The 14,979-nt window shown below is 48.1% G+C and overlaps 1 pseudogene; it reads left to right on the top strand.

The window, feature by feature from the left end:
- Positions 1 to 8,524: 8,524 nt before the first annotated feature.
- Positions 8,525 to 9,282, top strand: LOC101989549 (annotated as a pseudogene).
- Positions 9,283 to 14,979: the final 5,697 nt, after the last annotated feature.

Here is a 14,979-nt window from a genome sequence, read left to right as displayed (position 1 = left end):
TCTGTGGCTTTGGAGCCTGTCCTGGAACTAGCTCTGTAGACCAGGCTGGTCTCGAACTCACAGAGATCCGCCTGCCTCTGCCTCCCGTGTGCCACATCTCTTAGCTGAAGGTTGGGTCCAGTCTCTCACGGTAGTCTCCCGTGAAGGGTCAGGATTCCGTGGGAGACTCTCCAGCCACAGGGTAACTCACGGTGCCATCCCTCCAGCCATCCTGAAGATGTGCAGAACACCGCACTGTCCAGCAGGTACTGTGGAGTTCCGGTCCTGTGTCTGGTTCTCTGGAGTGAGTGATATCACTGGGTTCTGGTTATCAGGTATGGCCTGGGGACACTTTGACATGTCTAAAGGGCATTTTGTATTATGCCCTTCACACTCCATCCCCTGGTCCTGGGGGCATACACAGTGCTGATGAGGACCACACATGAGAATTTTTTTAACTTAACATTTTCACGGATTCTTTGGAAATTTTACATAATGCACTTTGATTCCATCCACTTCTCAGTCCTTCCAGGGCCACCTGCTCACTATTATGAGCCCCCCCCCCACCAAACAAAAGAAGAAGAAGAAATACACAGTCCAATTTATGTTGTCCTTATACTCACTGGAGCGTGGGCAAACTCCCAGTGGCCAGACTCTTAGAGAAAACTGAGTCTTTCCCTACCCACACCCCTCCCAGAAGCCATCAGTTGTGGAGAGCTACACTTCAGCATCCTTATTCAATTTTAAAGAAGTCTGTTCAATGGCTTCCAGTCCAGACTGTTTGCTTGGGGTGGGGGTAGGGTTTGTCACAGACTCTTCTATGTCCCTGTTTCTCAACTGCGAGTCCCACACTGCTGCCGAAGAAGCTTCCTCGCCCTTTATAGTCAGCGGCTGCACCATCATGGTCTTCCACATGGATCCTGGCTACAGCATGGACCACAGCATCGCCATCTGTAGCTTCGCCATCTGTAGCTTCACCGTTCTTCCCCATGCATCCAAATCTGTGCTGACAGCTTTCCTTCCAATTTCCCGAGTCCACTTTTTAAAAGTACCTTCCCATAGACCTGCTATTCTCTCACTTTTCCCAGGACAGTGTGGGATCTGCAGACTCCTCTGCCTCCTCATCACCCCTGGGAGCCTCCGTGAGTCTGCTGGGCTCCCCAGAACTGCCCAATGGTGGTGCGTGCCGGCTTTGATCATAGTCATGCTTCAGGTTTTCATTCTCCATAGTGATGACATATTCCTGGAACTGGTTCTGCAGTGCAGCACCAACAACTTGTAGAGGGAGTAAACGTTGGGGCATATGACTCGAGGTGCATGGCCCAGGGTGCATGGCTTGGGGTGCATGAATCGGAGAGCAGGATCTGGGCTTGGATGACAGGCCAGCACAAGGTGGGTCTTCCAGGCAGCCACCCACATGCACAAGTCAGAATCCTTAGCATTATGGTTTCACTGCAAGCTGCAAATCCTGGCCACAAAAGGAAAGGGAGAAAGCATACCGTGAACATTCAGTCACTGGTAGACAAATGGAAGAAGATAAAGCTCAAGCAACAGGGCTGGAGAGATGGCTCAGAGGTTAAGAGCATTGCCTGCTCTGCAAAAGGTCCTGAGTTCAATTCCCAGCAACCACATGGTGGCTCACAACCATCTGGAATGAGGTCTGGTGCCCTCTTCTGGCCTGCAGGCATAGACACAGACAGAATATTGTATACATAATAAATAAAAAACAAAATAAATAACAAAAGAAGTCCTGGCGAATCTGAAAGACCCGTGGAGGCTCCCAGGGGTGATGGGGAGACAGAGGAGTCTGCAGAACAAGATGGAACCAGTGTCTGGTGGTGCAGCAAAGGAGACTGGTAGTTATCCTTTGTTGAAATAGGAGCAGAGGGGCGGGGCTCCACTCTGTTGAAGGAGCTGCGGTGGGCTGCATTCCCGCCCAGCTCCGCACTGCTAGCTTTACCCAAAATAATTACACAGAAACTGTATTTTTTAAAACACTGCCTGACCCATTAGTTTCAGCCTCTTAACCCATTTCTAATAATCTATGTAGCACCACGAGGTGCGCTTACCAGGAAAGATCTTAACCTGCGTCTGCCTGGAGTGGGAGAATCATGGCGACTCACTGATTCAGCTTCTTTCTCCCAGCATTCTGTTCTGTTTTCTCCGCCTACCTAATTTTCTGTCCTCTTAAAGGGCCAAGGCAGTCTCTTTATTTAACCTATGAAATCAACACAAAACAGCAGACTCCCACATCAATCCTTCCGGCATATGGATACTGTCCTGGCTAGTTTTATGTCAACTTGACACAAACTAGAATCATCAGAGAGGAAGGAGCCTCAACTGAGGAAATGCCTCTGTAAGACAGGGCCTGGGACAGCCTATAGGGTATTTTCTTAATTAGTGATCAATGCAGGAGGGCCCAGCCCGTGGTGGAAGGGCCATTGTATGCCCATCGTCCCAGACCACCTCTGGACTTAAAAACCTTTAAGTGCATTCCTTGATCTGACTTGATAATTATTGGGCAGCCGGATCTGGATCTCAAACACCAGAGTGTGTGCATTGTTACCAACTGGTCTGGTCTGGTCTATGCCTTCCTTCAGCAAATCCAATCCCTGCACTTCCATCTACAAGGGTGCAGGCATGTAGGCCCCTGTGCACATTCTAGGGTCCAGTGAAATCTATTTGTAGTTCATAATTAAATTGTTTAAGAGGCCGTGTTGCAGCTCGTACTTGAAGTGCTGGACAAAGGTGGCAGTCTCTATGGCCTGTTTGCCGGCCTGCCAGGATACCTTGAGGCCCCTTTTATTAATCCATTGGAGCAAAGGACGTGCCTCTCTATGTCCTCGCGTTTTACATAGTCCGAGGATTTCTTCCAACGCTCTTGGGCTTTTTAATTTTCCAGTCTGGGTTCCTGATTTGTTCTGTGTAGCTACTCTTTCTCATTGAACTTCCTTTAGATCCCCCACTCCCCAATAATGACACAGAGACTTATTATTCATTATGACAGCTTGGTCTTTAGCTTAAGCTTATTCCCAACTAGCTCTTAAAACTTAGATGAACCTGGTTCCACTCATCTGTGTTCTGCCACTTGACTTCTGACCTCTCCTCCATTCAGGGCCTCCGACATCCTCGTGTCTCACTGGCGTCTCCTGCCGCACTAGATTCCAACCTCTGGCTGCTCTCTCTCTCCCTGGAAGTCCCATCTGTTCTGTCCTGCCTGGCTATTGACCATTCGGCTCTTTATTAGACCAATCGGTTGCCTTAGGCAGGCACATTAAAATGGCAACCCATCTTCACACAGGGTGATAGAGTATCCTACAACAGCTCTGAGTTTGTTCCCTAGTAAATTGTAGTATTTTAGTCTTGGTTAAACAAGGTGCCAATTTGCCCGTTATTTCATATTTGTAGATGTCTCGTCTGTCTTGCCTGTGTGAGTCTCTACCTGGGCCATATAAATTTGGATTTTTTTTCTTCAGTTTTATCATTTCTATCCATGCTTCTCTTGACCATTTATCTTCCAGTTAGTGGTTTTCCATCTTGATTACCATATGGCTATACCATAGCACACAGACCATGTTCTGGAGAAAATATAGATTTCCCCTTTGCCTTCCTTGTCTTATAGCCAGTGCTGCTATTACTTCAGCGTGTTGCACTGGCTTTGCGGTTCCTTCCTCAATAAGTGTCCGTTCCATCCTTTAGTCTATAGGCCGTTGCTTTCCATTTAGTTTTGGTCCCAACAGGGGTTGATTAGCCATCTGAGTGAACCAACCATGTGTTAGCCAACTGCCGTGACCATTGATCCCTGCAGTCCAACAGGTGCCTCTTTGGGGGAAGGGGTGAGTGGTTTAGGGATGGGTGTTATGGGCAACTGAGTTATTTCCTCAGTGCATGAAGGCACAGACCCCTTTGCTGCCACATCCTGGTTATGAAGAAAGTCAGATAGGTACCATTTCCACTGTAATACCTTTCCTTCCGTAGTTAAGCCTGTGAAAGACTCTGTCTGTGAGTGGATCCAATCCATCATTGTAAAGGGTACATTTATGACCACAGGTGGTTGGTGTGAGTCATGGCTGAGTGTAGGGTTCTGCATGCTTCAAAAAATGTCCAGATTTGTTTCTCAAAGAGAGAGTATCTGTTCTCCACATACGGGAAGTGTTTGCGATAGAAGTCAACGGGAAAATGTTGGTGGACTCCCTTTTGCTTTATAAAGAGTCCCCAGTTGCCATATTCACCAATAAATATGATATCCATAATTAGGGTATCATCTTGTTCAATATTGGTCAAATTGCATTCACAGAGATGAGCCAGCAGGCTGTCTCAAGAGCTTCTCTTTGCTCCTGTCTCCAGTGGAAATCAGCTGCCTTTTTAGTAACCCTATAGAGGGATTTCATAATAATCTGTAAATATGATATGTGGTTCCTCAAGTATATAAACATACATTAGATGTTGCATCTGGGTTTCGTACTGGGTGGGGGACATTTAAAATCCTTGTAATAAGCCATATAGGATCATGGCTCCTTCAGATGTCCATAACATGCGCAGAAACTCTGTTGAGGTATCTGGTCCTTTCACATTGTCTCTATTAATGGTTCAGCCATCATGTACCAGGGTATCAGTTACTGTCTCCATATAGTTTTACACAGTGTCCTTATTGTATCCTACAATCAACATATCATCTGCATACCTTAAGTAGGCAATTTGGCTTGGGTAGCTTTTCCAGTGACCATCTTATCGTCACATGGGTAATGGACTAGGCTAGTCTTACAGCTTTGAGGCACTTTTTAAAATCTGCAGTGTTTATTACTTCAGGAAAAATAGTCATATCTCCAGAGCCCGCATGAAATGGCATGCTAAAGAACACGTGTGGTGAGTCTGTGGTGCCAAAGAACACTGGGTTGTAATTCCTAGGCTTTACGACTATACCCTCTGCGTCATGTAAACTTCCTGGCATTTGTGAAGAAGGCTGGTTGGTGTTCCCATAGTCTACAGCGAATTTCCATTGGCTCTTTGGCTTCTTTACTTGTCAGATGGGACTACTGACGTTGAAGGACTTTGGCTGTGGATGTCTTACTGGAAGCCCAGACCTTGAGGACCCAGGCTGGATTGCACACGGCCTCTACCCACCCGACGGGAATCTCCTTTTGATTTCCTTGGCAGTGGAGGATACCAACTCATAACGGAAGTCAAATAGCTTCTAGTCTGGCCAATGATTTAGAATGTCCTTCTCCCCAGTGGTGAGAAGCCCCTTGGCTCTGTAAACTATACTGTGGACATGCTGGACAGTATAAGCGTAGTGACTGTCTGTGTATATGGGAGAGGACTTTGCTTTTCCCCACCTGAGAGCCTGGGTCAGATCAATCAGTGCTGCTCTCTGGGCTGAGGTACCTGGCATGGGTCCTTATTGTTTCAGTTATTGGAACTGTGGCAGCTCCAAGGGACCTGGTTTCATCTTTCATCTCCGGAGAATCATGGATGAACACCTGTGCCCATGACACAAGAGGGTAGCTGGATCGGTGGTGATGAGCTCCTTAAGACTCAAGGGTGTGCCAGGAGAGGGACTGCTACTGGGGTCACAAAGGCGCTAGACACTCAGTGTTTCGGTGTCGTCAGAGGAGGGCCTCAGCTGTGTCGTGGTGTTCTGTGAACGGAAGTTAACTTGTTTTCTCTCATTAAACTAGCTATTAGGAGGCAGGCATTATGCTGGCCTGCCCCTGTCACCTGGCAGCATGCACTCAGGCAGTACCCTGGCCAGCCCAGGGTGCTATGGCTGAAACATCACTACATAGTCTGAGCGTGTGTGTCATGCCCCCTTTAAGGGACAAGTGCTGTTCATTCCCACTCCCTTTCCTGCTACACCTCTGAAGAGGTAGGCATGTCTCCCCCTCTCTCTCTCTCTCTCTCTCTCTCTCTCTCTCTCTCTCTCTCTCGTGTGTGTGTGTGTGTGTGTGTGTGTGTGTCCCTTCTCCCCAGGAGGCCACTCTGTGTCCCCTCTCTCTTCCCTCCCCCCACTTCCATCCCTTCTCCCAGTAACCTGTCCCCCACCCACTGCCTGTCCCCCACCCACTGCCTGTCCCCCACCCACTGCCTGTCCCCCACCCACTGCCTGTCCCCCACCCACTGCGGGACTCTGTGGACTCACCAAGGTCCCTCCTGCGATGTATCCTAACACTAGCGGTAGCTACCATTTCCCTTAGACGGATGGGCCAGCCTGTGGCTACAGGGTCCAGACATTTGGACAGGTATGTTAAAGGAGAATTCCAGGGTCCCAAAGTTTGGGTTGAAACTCCTTTTGTCGTTTGTTTTATAGACACGGAGATGGAAAGGCTTAAAGACATCTGGAAATTCTATGGCTGGAGCAGAAACCACAGCTGTTTTGGTTTTTTTTGGGGGGGGGGGTTGTTTGTTTTTTTGTTTTGTTTTGTTTTTGTTTTTGTTTTGGTTTTGGTTTTGGTTTTTCAAGACAGGGTTTCTCTGTAGCTTTGGTGCCTGTCCTGGAACTCGCTCTGTAGACCACGCTGGCCTCGAACTCCCAGAGATCCGCCTGCCTCTGCCTCCCGAGTGCTGGGATTAAAGGCGTGCGCCACCACCGCCCGGCTCACAGCTGTTTTTGAAACCGTAAATGCCTTTTGTTTCATCTCAGTCCAGATTAGGGGCTCAGTGCCTCCTTTTGTGCTGGTGTAGAGAGGCCTCGCCATTTCCAGAAAGTCTGGTATCCAGAGGCAGCAACCCAGCTGCACCTAGCAACTCCTGCACCCTTCTCTTAGTCCTGAAGGATGGCGGCAGTCCTGCTCTGAGACAGGCTCCTTTTGCCTCCCCTAAGCTGGTAGCCAACATAGGCAGCTTCTGTAACATTGGGCTTTCTTAGCAAACATTTTGCAGTCCAAGTTCTGTAACCTCTGACGGATGGGCAGAAACTCTTCATTTAATGTCTTTAACTCCAGGGGCAACCTGGTGTGGAAATGTCACCCAGCGTTGATGGAGGAGGGTCATCTGTCTATGTGTTACTTTCATATGTTAATAAAGAAACTGCCTTGGCCCTTTGATAGGACAGAAAATTAGGTAGGTGGAGTAAACAGAACAGGATGCTGGGAAGAAGGGAAGTGAGGCAGACGATATAGCTCTCCTCTCCAAGATGGATGTAGGTTAAGATCCTTCCTGGTAAGCCACCACCTCATGGTGCTACACTCATTAATAGAAATGGGTTAATCAAGATGTGAGAGTTAGCCAGTAAGAGGCTAGAGCTAATGGGCCAAGCAGTGTTTAAAAGAATACACAGCGTAACTTCCCTCTGGGTTTGTCTGTTTAAAACCAACAATGGTTGATGCCAGGGGGAGACCGAAGGATGTATCTGTCAGGTCCAAGACTCAGTTATTCAGCAACGAAGAGAGCCTTATACACCCTCCTCCCAGCATGCAGGCTGCATTCCGATCCACTGACATTGCGTGGTCGCCCCTCATTGGCTAGGCATGATCAGGACCTCTGACAGCGCCTGTTGCTAGGCGCTCAGGCAGCATTGCAAGGTCACCCCTCATTGGCTAGGCATGATTAGGACCTCTGACAGTGCCGGTTGCTAGGCCCTCATACAGACTCCAGGTTGGCTCATCTCTTAGCCTTGTAGGCCTTATCTTCCTACACCAGACTAGTGAGAATCAGGAGTCCCACGTTTCTTCCTAGGCAGGAGAGCATATTTCAGGATGACCAGCAGAATGCCAGCATTCTTGTCTCTTCAAGCCAGACAATATGGAGTTCATTTTCCCCGTTTGTTTCCAGGGTGACTGTGTATTGTTTAATACAGACAGGGGTAACTGAACTGGTTAGCTGAACAATTGTAGGGGCTTAGTGTTGGGCCAGTCCTGGGGCGAGGGGTAGGGGGTTTCTGCCCAACACCCCCAGGAATCTTTGTTGTCAGTCTGAGAGATAGTCCAACTGCATCTTTTGGTGGGAAGTAGCTAGGAGATATTCTTGACAGACACCAAATTCTTCTGGTTCTCTGTAAGTCTAACTGCATCTCATCAGTAACAAAGTTTTAGTCTAGGAGAAAGGTCTTGTCCCGGTCAGTTCTGTTGTTAAATACCTCCTGAGCCACGGACCTACTTATATCTTTAAATTTTTCATATTTTTATAACTGTTTTCTAATATTTTGGACTGTCTGGGTCCAAAGAAAATCTTTTTAGAAGCTATCTTTAATCCTTAAAAAAAAATAAAAAAATAAACTATCAAAAACTGTTTAAAGCCGGAAAGCCCGAGACTCGCGAAGTGGGGGACTCTGAAGATTGCGGGAGCCGCCCGACCAGAACGCAGTGATAGAACCAGGTTCCAGCCCTCGTGGGGGCAGCTTTGGTGGTGACAGAGTGGTAGAGGAGGAGGACAAGGAGGCCTCTGGCGGGGGATGAGACGGAGATAGAGGCTTCAGGGGTCGAGGAGATGGAGAAGGTGGTGGACGAGGTGGAGGCTCCTAGTCCGGGGGCAGCCGGGGTCGAGGTGGCGGCTGGGGAGGCAAGAGAAAACCAGTCAGGGAAGAATGTGATGGTGGAACCACAGCGGCATGAAGGCGAGTGCGGTGGGGGTGGGGGGAGCAGCTGAAGCTAGAAGCGGACCAACCGTGGCCGTGCACTCTGGGTGTCACGGAAAGGAGGAGGCCATGCTACAAAGCTGGTCCCTGCAGAATCTGTGCTGGGGGAGAAGAGAGTCTCTAGTTCAGAGGGAGATGAAAAAACTGAGTACCGAGCCTGGAACCCCTTCCATTCCAAGCTGGCAGCAGCAATCCTGGGCTGCGTAGCCCGCATCCACGTCAGGCTGGGGGCCAAAGTGCTCTGCCTTGAGGCAGCCTCAGGCGCCGCTGTCTCTCACGTCTCTGATGTGGTCTGGTCTACGCAGTTGAATTCTCCCACCATTCTGGCCGTGACCTTATCAGCTTAGCCAAGAAGAGGACCAACACTGTTCCTGTGATTTAAAATGCTCGGCACCCACACAAATCGTGTGCGCTTGCCAGGATTGTGGATGTGATCTTTGCTGACATGGCGCAGCCAAACCAAACCCAGAGTGTGGCCCGAAATGCCCACACCCTTCTGCAGAATGGAGGACATTTTGTGATTTCCATTAAGGCCAATTAACTGCATTGACTCCACAGTCTGGTAGCTGCTGTGTTTACATCTGAAGCGAAGAAAATGCAGCAGGTGGCAGGTGAACAGGAAGCCCCAGGAGCAGTTCCTACACTAGAGCCATAGGAATGAATGGGAGCATGCTGTGGTTGTAGATGTGTACAGACCACCTCCCAAGGCGAAGAACTGTGTACATGAATAAAAAAGCTCGCTTTCATTGATTGCTTGCTTTAATTCGCGATGATTTGGACCAGTCCTCCGAATCTTTGGGATTAACACCACCAAGGTCCAGCTATTAAAATGCCTTATTTGGCTACAGTGCCCGAGATGTCCAATCAGGACTGACCAGCATACCCTATCACAGACGCCCCCCTTGTCTGTAATGTCTGCCTGCTCAGATTCATCTATCCAGTCTCTCTCCTTTTTTGCTTAATTAAGGATCTCTTTGGGGCTTGGAATTGGTGTTTGGGGCAGTCTGAGCCTGATCCGGGGATCCAGAAGGAAACAAACAGAAAGAGAGGTAGAAAGACGGAGTGGGGGTGGGGGGATCTGAGAGTTTTTGCTCTTGAAGAAACTCACTCAGTGTTTTCTTTCTGAGCTGTGGAGTCTAGGGCCATGAGTGACAGGGTGACATACACACATGCACATACACAAACACACGCGCAGGATTTAAAATAAAAACAAAACTGTGAGGAGCAATGAAGGAGGACACCCAAGATTGACCTGTGGCTGTGCATGTACATACATAACCATGTACCCCTAACACGTGACCACATGCATAGATGTGCGTGTGCACATGCACACACAAACACACACACGAACACGTGCCTGCAAACACAAGCGCACACAAACACCCTAAGACATTTTTCAAGGAAGCCTGCCGGAGAAAGAGGGACGGGATAGTACGGGGTGTGGTCGGCAGGTGGCGCTGCTGGGAGGCGGTTTTGTAGCCGGCCTGGCTGGGATGGAGCTCGCCAAGCTCTCAGCCTGCTTCCTGCCCCGCGCTCGCCTCTGGTCCGCGGGACAGACCAAGGCACTGCAGCCTCAGGACCTTCCTGCAGGGACACGGTGTCACCTTGTTAACAGGAGGGCAACTTTCGGGGTTGGGAAAGGTGGGGAAACCCCCACCCTCCCTTGAGCGGGACAAACGGTTGCTTTCATCGCTACCATCACCTCTCTCCTGCCTCCCCGTCTTCCTCACCGTGCTGCACCCTGGAGCTGTGAACTTCAGTAAACCTTCCTAAAATTGCCATTCTCGGGGATTTTGTCACAGCAATGAGAACTGAAAGCCAGAGACAGACCTCTAAACGGGCAGTGCTCAACCTGTGGGGAGCGACCCCTTTGGGATCAAATGACCCTTTCATAGGGTCACATATCCTGCGTATTTACATTACGATTAATAACAGTAGCAAAAATACAGTTAAGAGGTAGCAACAAAATTAATTTACAGTTTGAAGTCACCATAACATGAGGTCCTGTAATAAGAAGGTTGAGAAGCACTGCTCTAAAACAACCCCATAAGCTCCTCCTCTCTTTCTTACACACCCTTCCTTAAAGACCAGGCTTCAAATGTTCTCCCAAAAGCTTATGTGTTAAAATTGGCTGGGCCAGCGAGAGGGCTCCGCGGGTAAAGGCGCCTGCCTCCCAGGACCCACTCGTTGGGACGGGAGGACCATGCCATGGTATGTGTGCCTTCACAAGCCACCCGCACGCACACATATGTAAATAAGATGTTTCTAGCTGGGCTAGCCGAATGTGGTGACACAAATCTCAGCCCTCAGGACACTGAGGCCGGTGGACGGTGAGCTCCAGGCCAGGCTGCGCTGTTGAGGGCTTGGTACCTGATACAGCAGTTTCCCATAGGAGGTGACTGGGTCCCGGAGACTCTGACCTCCTCTGATCCAATCATTGTCCTCAAGGCTTAATGGACCTGGGAAGGCAGAAAACTAGGGAGGGGGAACCAGTTGGAAGAAATAGGTTACTAAGGAGGACTCCCTTGAAGGAAACAGTCTGTCCCTAGTGTCCACATGCATCCCCCACCTTCCTCTCTCCCCTATCCCATCTCTCTGTCTCTCTTCCCGGGTTGATCTCTCTCTCTCTCTCTCTCTTTCTCTCTCTCTCTCTCTCTCTCTCTCTCTCTCTCTCTCTCTCTCCTTCCTCCTCCTCCATCCCCCCCCCCCACCTCTTTATTCTACAGGAGCAGTTCTAACCAGCACAGGCTTCAACCCTGAGGTTCCATCTTCCCATGAGCCTAAAAGCAACCAAGACCAAAAGCCAGCAACAAGGACCATTTGCAGCTCTTATCTTATAGCTCTTATATAGGCCCCGCCCCTCCTACAGTGATTGCCCCCCCCCCAGCCATGGGGTAGTATAAATAACGCCTGGTTTAGGGCAGGGCATTTACCCATCTTCTATCGTCAGCATCTTGTGCAGCCACGAGTCTCTGCATCCCCCTCTTTAGTCCCTGTAAAGATGGGATTCTTGCCTTTGCTGTGGATAGAAACAGATGTCTAGACAGTGGTTTGACAGTGGGTCGGCTCCATCAAATGGCAGTCTTCAGCACCCTGAGGGCATAAGGCCTCTTCAGCCCGGGTTTGGGACCAGGTGTTTATAGAGTAGGTGTGGGGTCCCTCCTACAGAGCAAGCACAAATGAAGTCAAGGAGCAACTGGTCACCCCCATAACAGCCATCCCAGCAGCCACGTCTTTCCATTTCTGGGAGTTTCCATATTCAACGTCAATCTTGTATACTTTTCCTTTATGAAACAGGAAATATTTGAGACCAAAAAATGTACTTACATAATGTTACTATATTAGGACTGGTGGTTATGGCTTTGCATTTATGATTCTAATTTTTTTAGAGATTTATTTTATTATTTATTTATGTGTATGTGTCTGTAGATGGGGGGCGCTGATACATGCACACAGCAACCACAGAGGCCAAGAGAGGGCACTGGATCCCCTGGAGCTGGAGTTACAAATGGTGGTGAGCCTGAAATGGGTGCTGGGAATTGAACTCTGGTCCTCTGCAAGAGTGGCCCTGGGTTTAACCACGGAGCCATCTCCCCAGCTCCCAATTTAATTTTCCTAACTTAATTTTTAATTGAACATCCTTCTTGGCAATCCCATATCCAATGCGTTATGATTGTATCTCCCTCTTCCCCCTTTTCTCTCCCTCCCATGCCTGCCCATCCCATTTCCCCCAGCTGGTCTTCGTTTTATTTTCATGGCTATTGTTGGTATTATTAATTATCAGTATTATTATTATTATTGCCCAATTTCTAACATAGGGCAAATGTACAGGGCCCTGATTGTGAAGTCCTGGTGACAGGTTCCATGGTGCTGCCTTCCTGGCAACATACAGCATACCTACCATAGAAACACCTGTCATGTGAGTGGCAGGTGTCTGTCCCCAGTGATGTGCTGATACTTTACCATTGGACAAAAGTCACAGCGTCCTGACATCTGCAGATTAGGACTCAACATTATCAACACTCAGGCCCTTTTCTCTGATAGGATCTTTGTTTTTTACTAACAGCGCTTATCAAACATTGACAGTGACACAATCACAAAGTCCTCTTAAGGAAACAGGTTCTGAGAGCCCACACCCAGTAGCTCTGAAGGCGGCCTCCACGCGGGCCTGGGAATGGGGGCTTCCACGTGGGGCCTGGGGATGGGGGCTTCCACATGGGCCTGGGGATGGGGATGTGAAGGGGAATCTGAATAAATTAATCCTACACTAACTCAGAAATGAGTATAATAAGGGGTTCTCTATTTAGGGGGACTCACAGACCACAGTCCTCTGCATGAATGGGGAACAAGAATCAAATCCAGCATCCAGGCAAGAGAAGAGGGGAGGGGGCAGGCACTCACCTTTTTGGTACCCAAGGCCACGCCCAACCTGGTCCAGCCTCTTAAAGGCCATTGGCTGAAAGAGATTCCCCATCACCTCTTTTGTCTAAATAAGAGAGTTCCAAACCCAATACAAAACTATATACATAAGAACAGATATCAAGTATAAGAATTAGAATTACAACCAGTATAAATAATATTAAGCAAGAAGCATATGTTAAATGTTTCAATAATTATCCAATCCTAAGGAGTCTAAGTCTTGTATTAGAAGTGGCTTGGCTAAGTCATGAGAGGAAAGTAACTATGACTATCTAGTCTTCAACCCCATTGAAGGCCTGAGTAGGCAGGAATAGCAATCAAGCTGCTTCCAAAATATGCAGTAGAGGACAGAGACAACTGGATACCTGGGCAATCACCCAAAGTCTCATTTGCAACGTTGGAGCAACCAACTTTGGCTAAGGCCTAGAGTAACTGGCAGACCATTTTCAGAGGCAGGAAAATTTTAGAATGGCCTTACCCTGTCTTGGAAAGGTTTGACAGTCTTTTTTTTTCTTCTTCTTGTATCCTGCTTGTCCAGTCCAGGCACTGTGCATTTTGTCAGTGGTTGATGCATGGGCCGTTTCCTGCCTGAAAGGCCAGATTTGTTAAGAAGAAAACAAGGTCCAAATGGAGTGTCTTTGGGACTCATCATTCTTTTGGGAATAGATCGGTGCTCTCAGGAGCAACTGTGTCTCACATCAACAGAACCCTAAATTATTTAAATGCCATATTTTATGGCTTTTTGAAGTGGTTGAAGATTATCAGTCTATGCAGAATGCAATCTCTATTTATCTAAAGAACCTGATTAGTCTAACTATAAGTATGACAAACATGGATGACTATTGACCTATGAATCTTAATACCTACTCTATATAGCTTAAAGGCTAAGACTTTCTATTAGAATGTTAGACAATCTTTAAACAATTGTGCAGCAAATAAGTACAATGGCCTCAATGTAAACAATGTATAAGTATCTTGATCAGAGGTAGAAACATACATGCATACAATATGACAAAATAACTTTGCATGGGTGTACAAATATTGTTGTTAGGAAAAAAATCCTAAAACAAATCTCTCTGCCAGTGCACAAAAATCCGATTAAAACAGATTAAACCAAATAAAATGCCCATATTTTATTAAGTGCAGCGCTCTCTGGTGGCAAAGAGCATAGTGGGGGGACAGAAAAGCGGGGAGCACATGCAAACCCGGGACCATGTGTTCCTCCTCTGGGAGCCCACTTAAATACCCTGTCGGAGTGGTCCTGTCCCTCCTCCAGGGAGGGGTCAGGACCTGGCATTCTGGGATTTGGAGTTGCCAGGCCAGGGAGCTGGCATGGATGCCAGGGGATGGGGTTATGCTCCCAACTTAACAACTGTAAACAAAAATAGGAGCATATTCAATATAACAAATATAATTTGAATTTGTATCAGTATACAAGAATCTATACTGTGGTAAATTATATATAATAGCTTACAAGTATTCGCTCTATCACTCACAATTATTATTAGTGTAAGTCCATGACACATCTAGGCAGCAAGCAAATATCTGAACTATTGAGTCAAGTTTCCTCTTGCTCAAACTTAACCTCTTCCTCACCTCTCCCTTCTCGGGGTGACTCCAAGTTGCTCTTCCTTGCCAGTGAACAACGTATTTTGGTTACATCAGGTTTCCAGCCGTCCTGGGGAGCAAGCAGAAGGCAGCTGAAGCTGGCTGGCGGCCCTAGGCTTCCAGAAGGAAATAGACACTTCCTGTTCCTGTGGTACCCTGAGCCAATCCTCTCAGCCCTACCCCACCCCCTCACCTTCCCCACCCACACCCCACCCTGGCTCTTCAGAATTCACAGGGGAACCCGGCAGTGTCTCAGAGGCCTGCAGGTGGGGGAAGCCCTGTTCTTGGCACACATCCCATAAAGGTTACCAAGCAATCTTGTGACTTCCCTGCCGCTTACTGTCATGGAATTCCTGAGGTGATTTTTTTTCCTTTCTCTTCAGTTTGGAAAGGCTCAGCCC

Source organism: Microtus ochrogaster, unplaced genomic scaffold, assembly GCF_000317375.1.
Source record: "Microtus ochrogaster isolate Prairie Vole_2 unplaced genomic scaffold, MicOch1.0 UNK98, whole genome shotgun sequence".
NCBI classification, from domain to species: domain Eukaryota; kingdom Metazoa; phylum Chordata; class Mammalia; order Rodentia; family Cricetidae; genus Microtus; species Microtus ochrogaster.
This window is presented reverse-complemented; position numbering and strand designations above follow the sequence as displayed.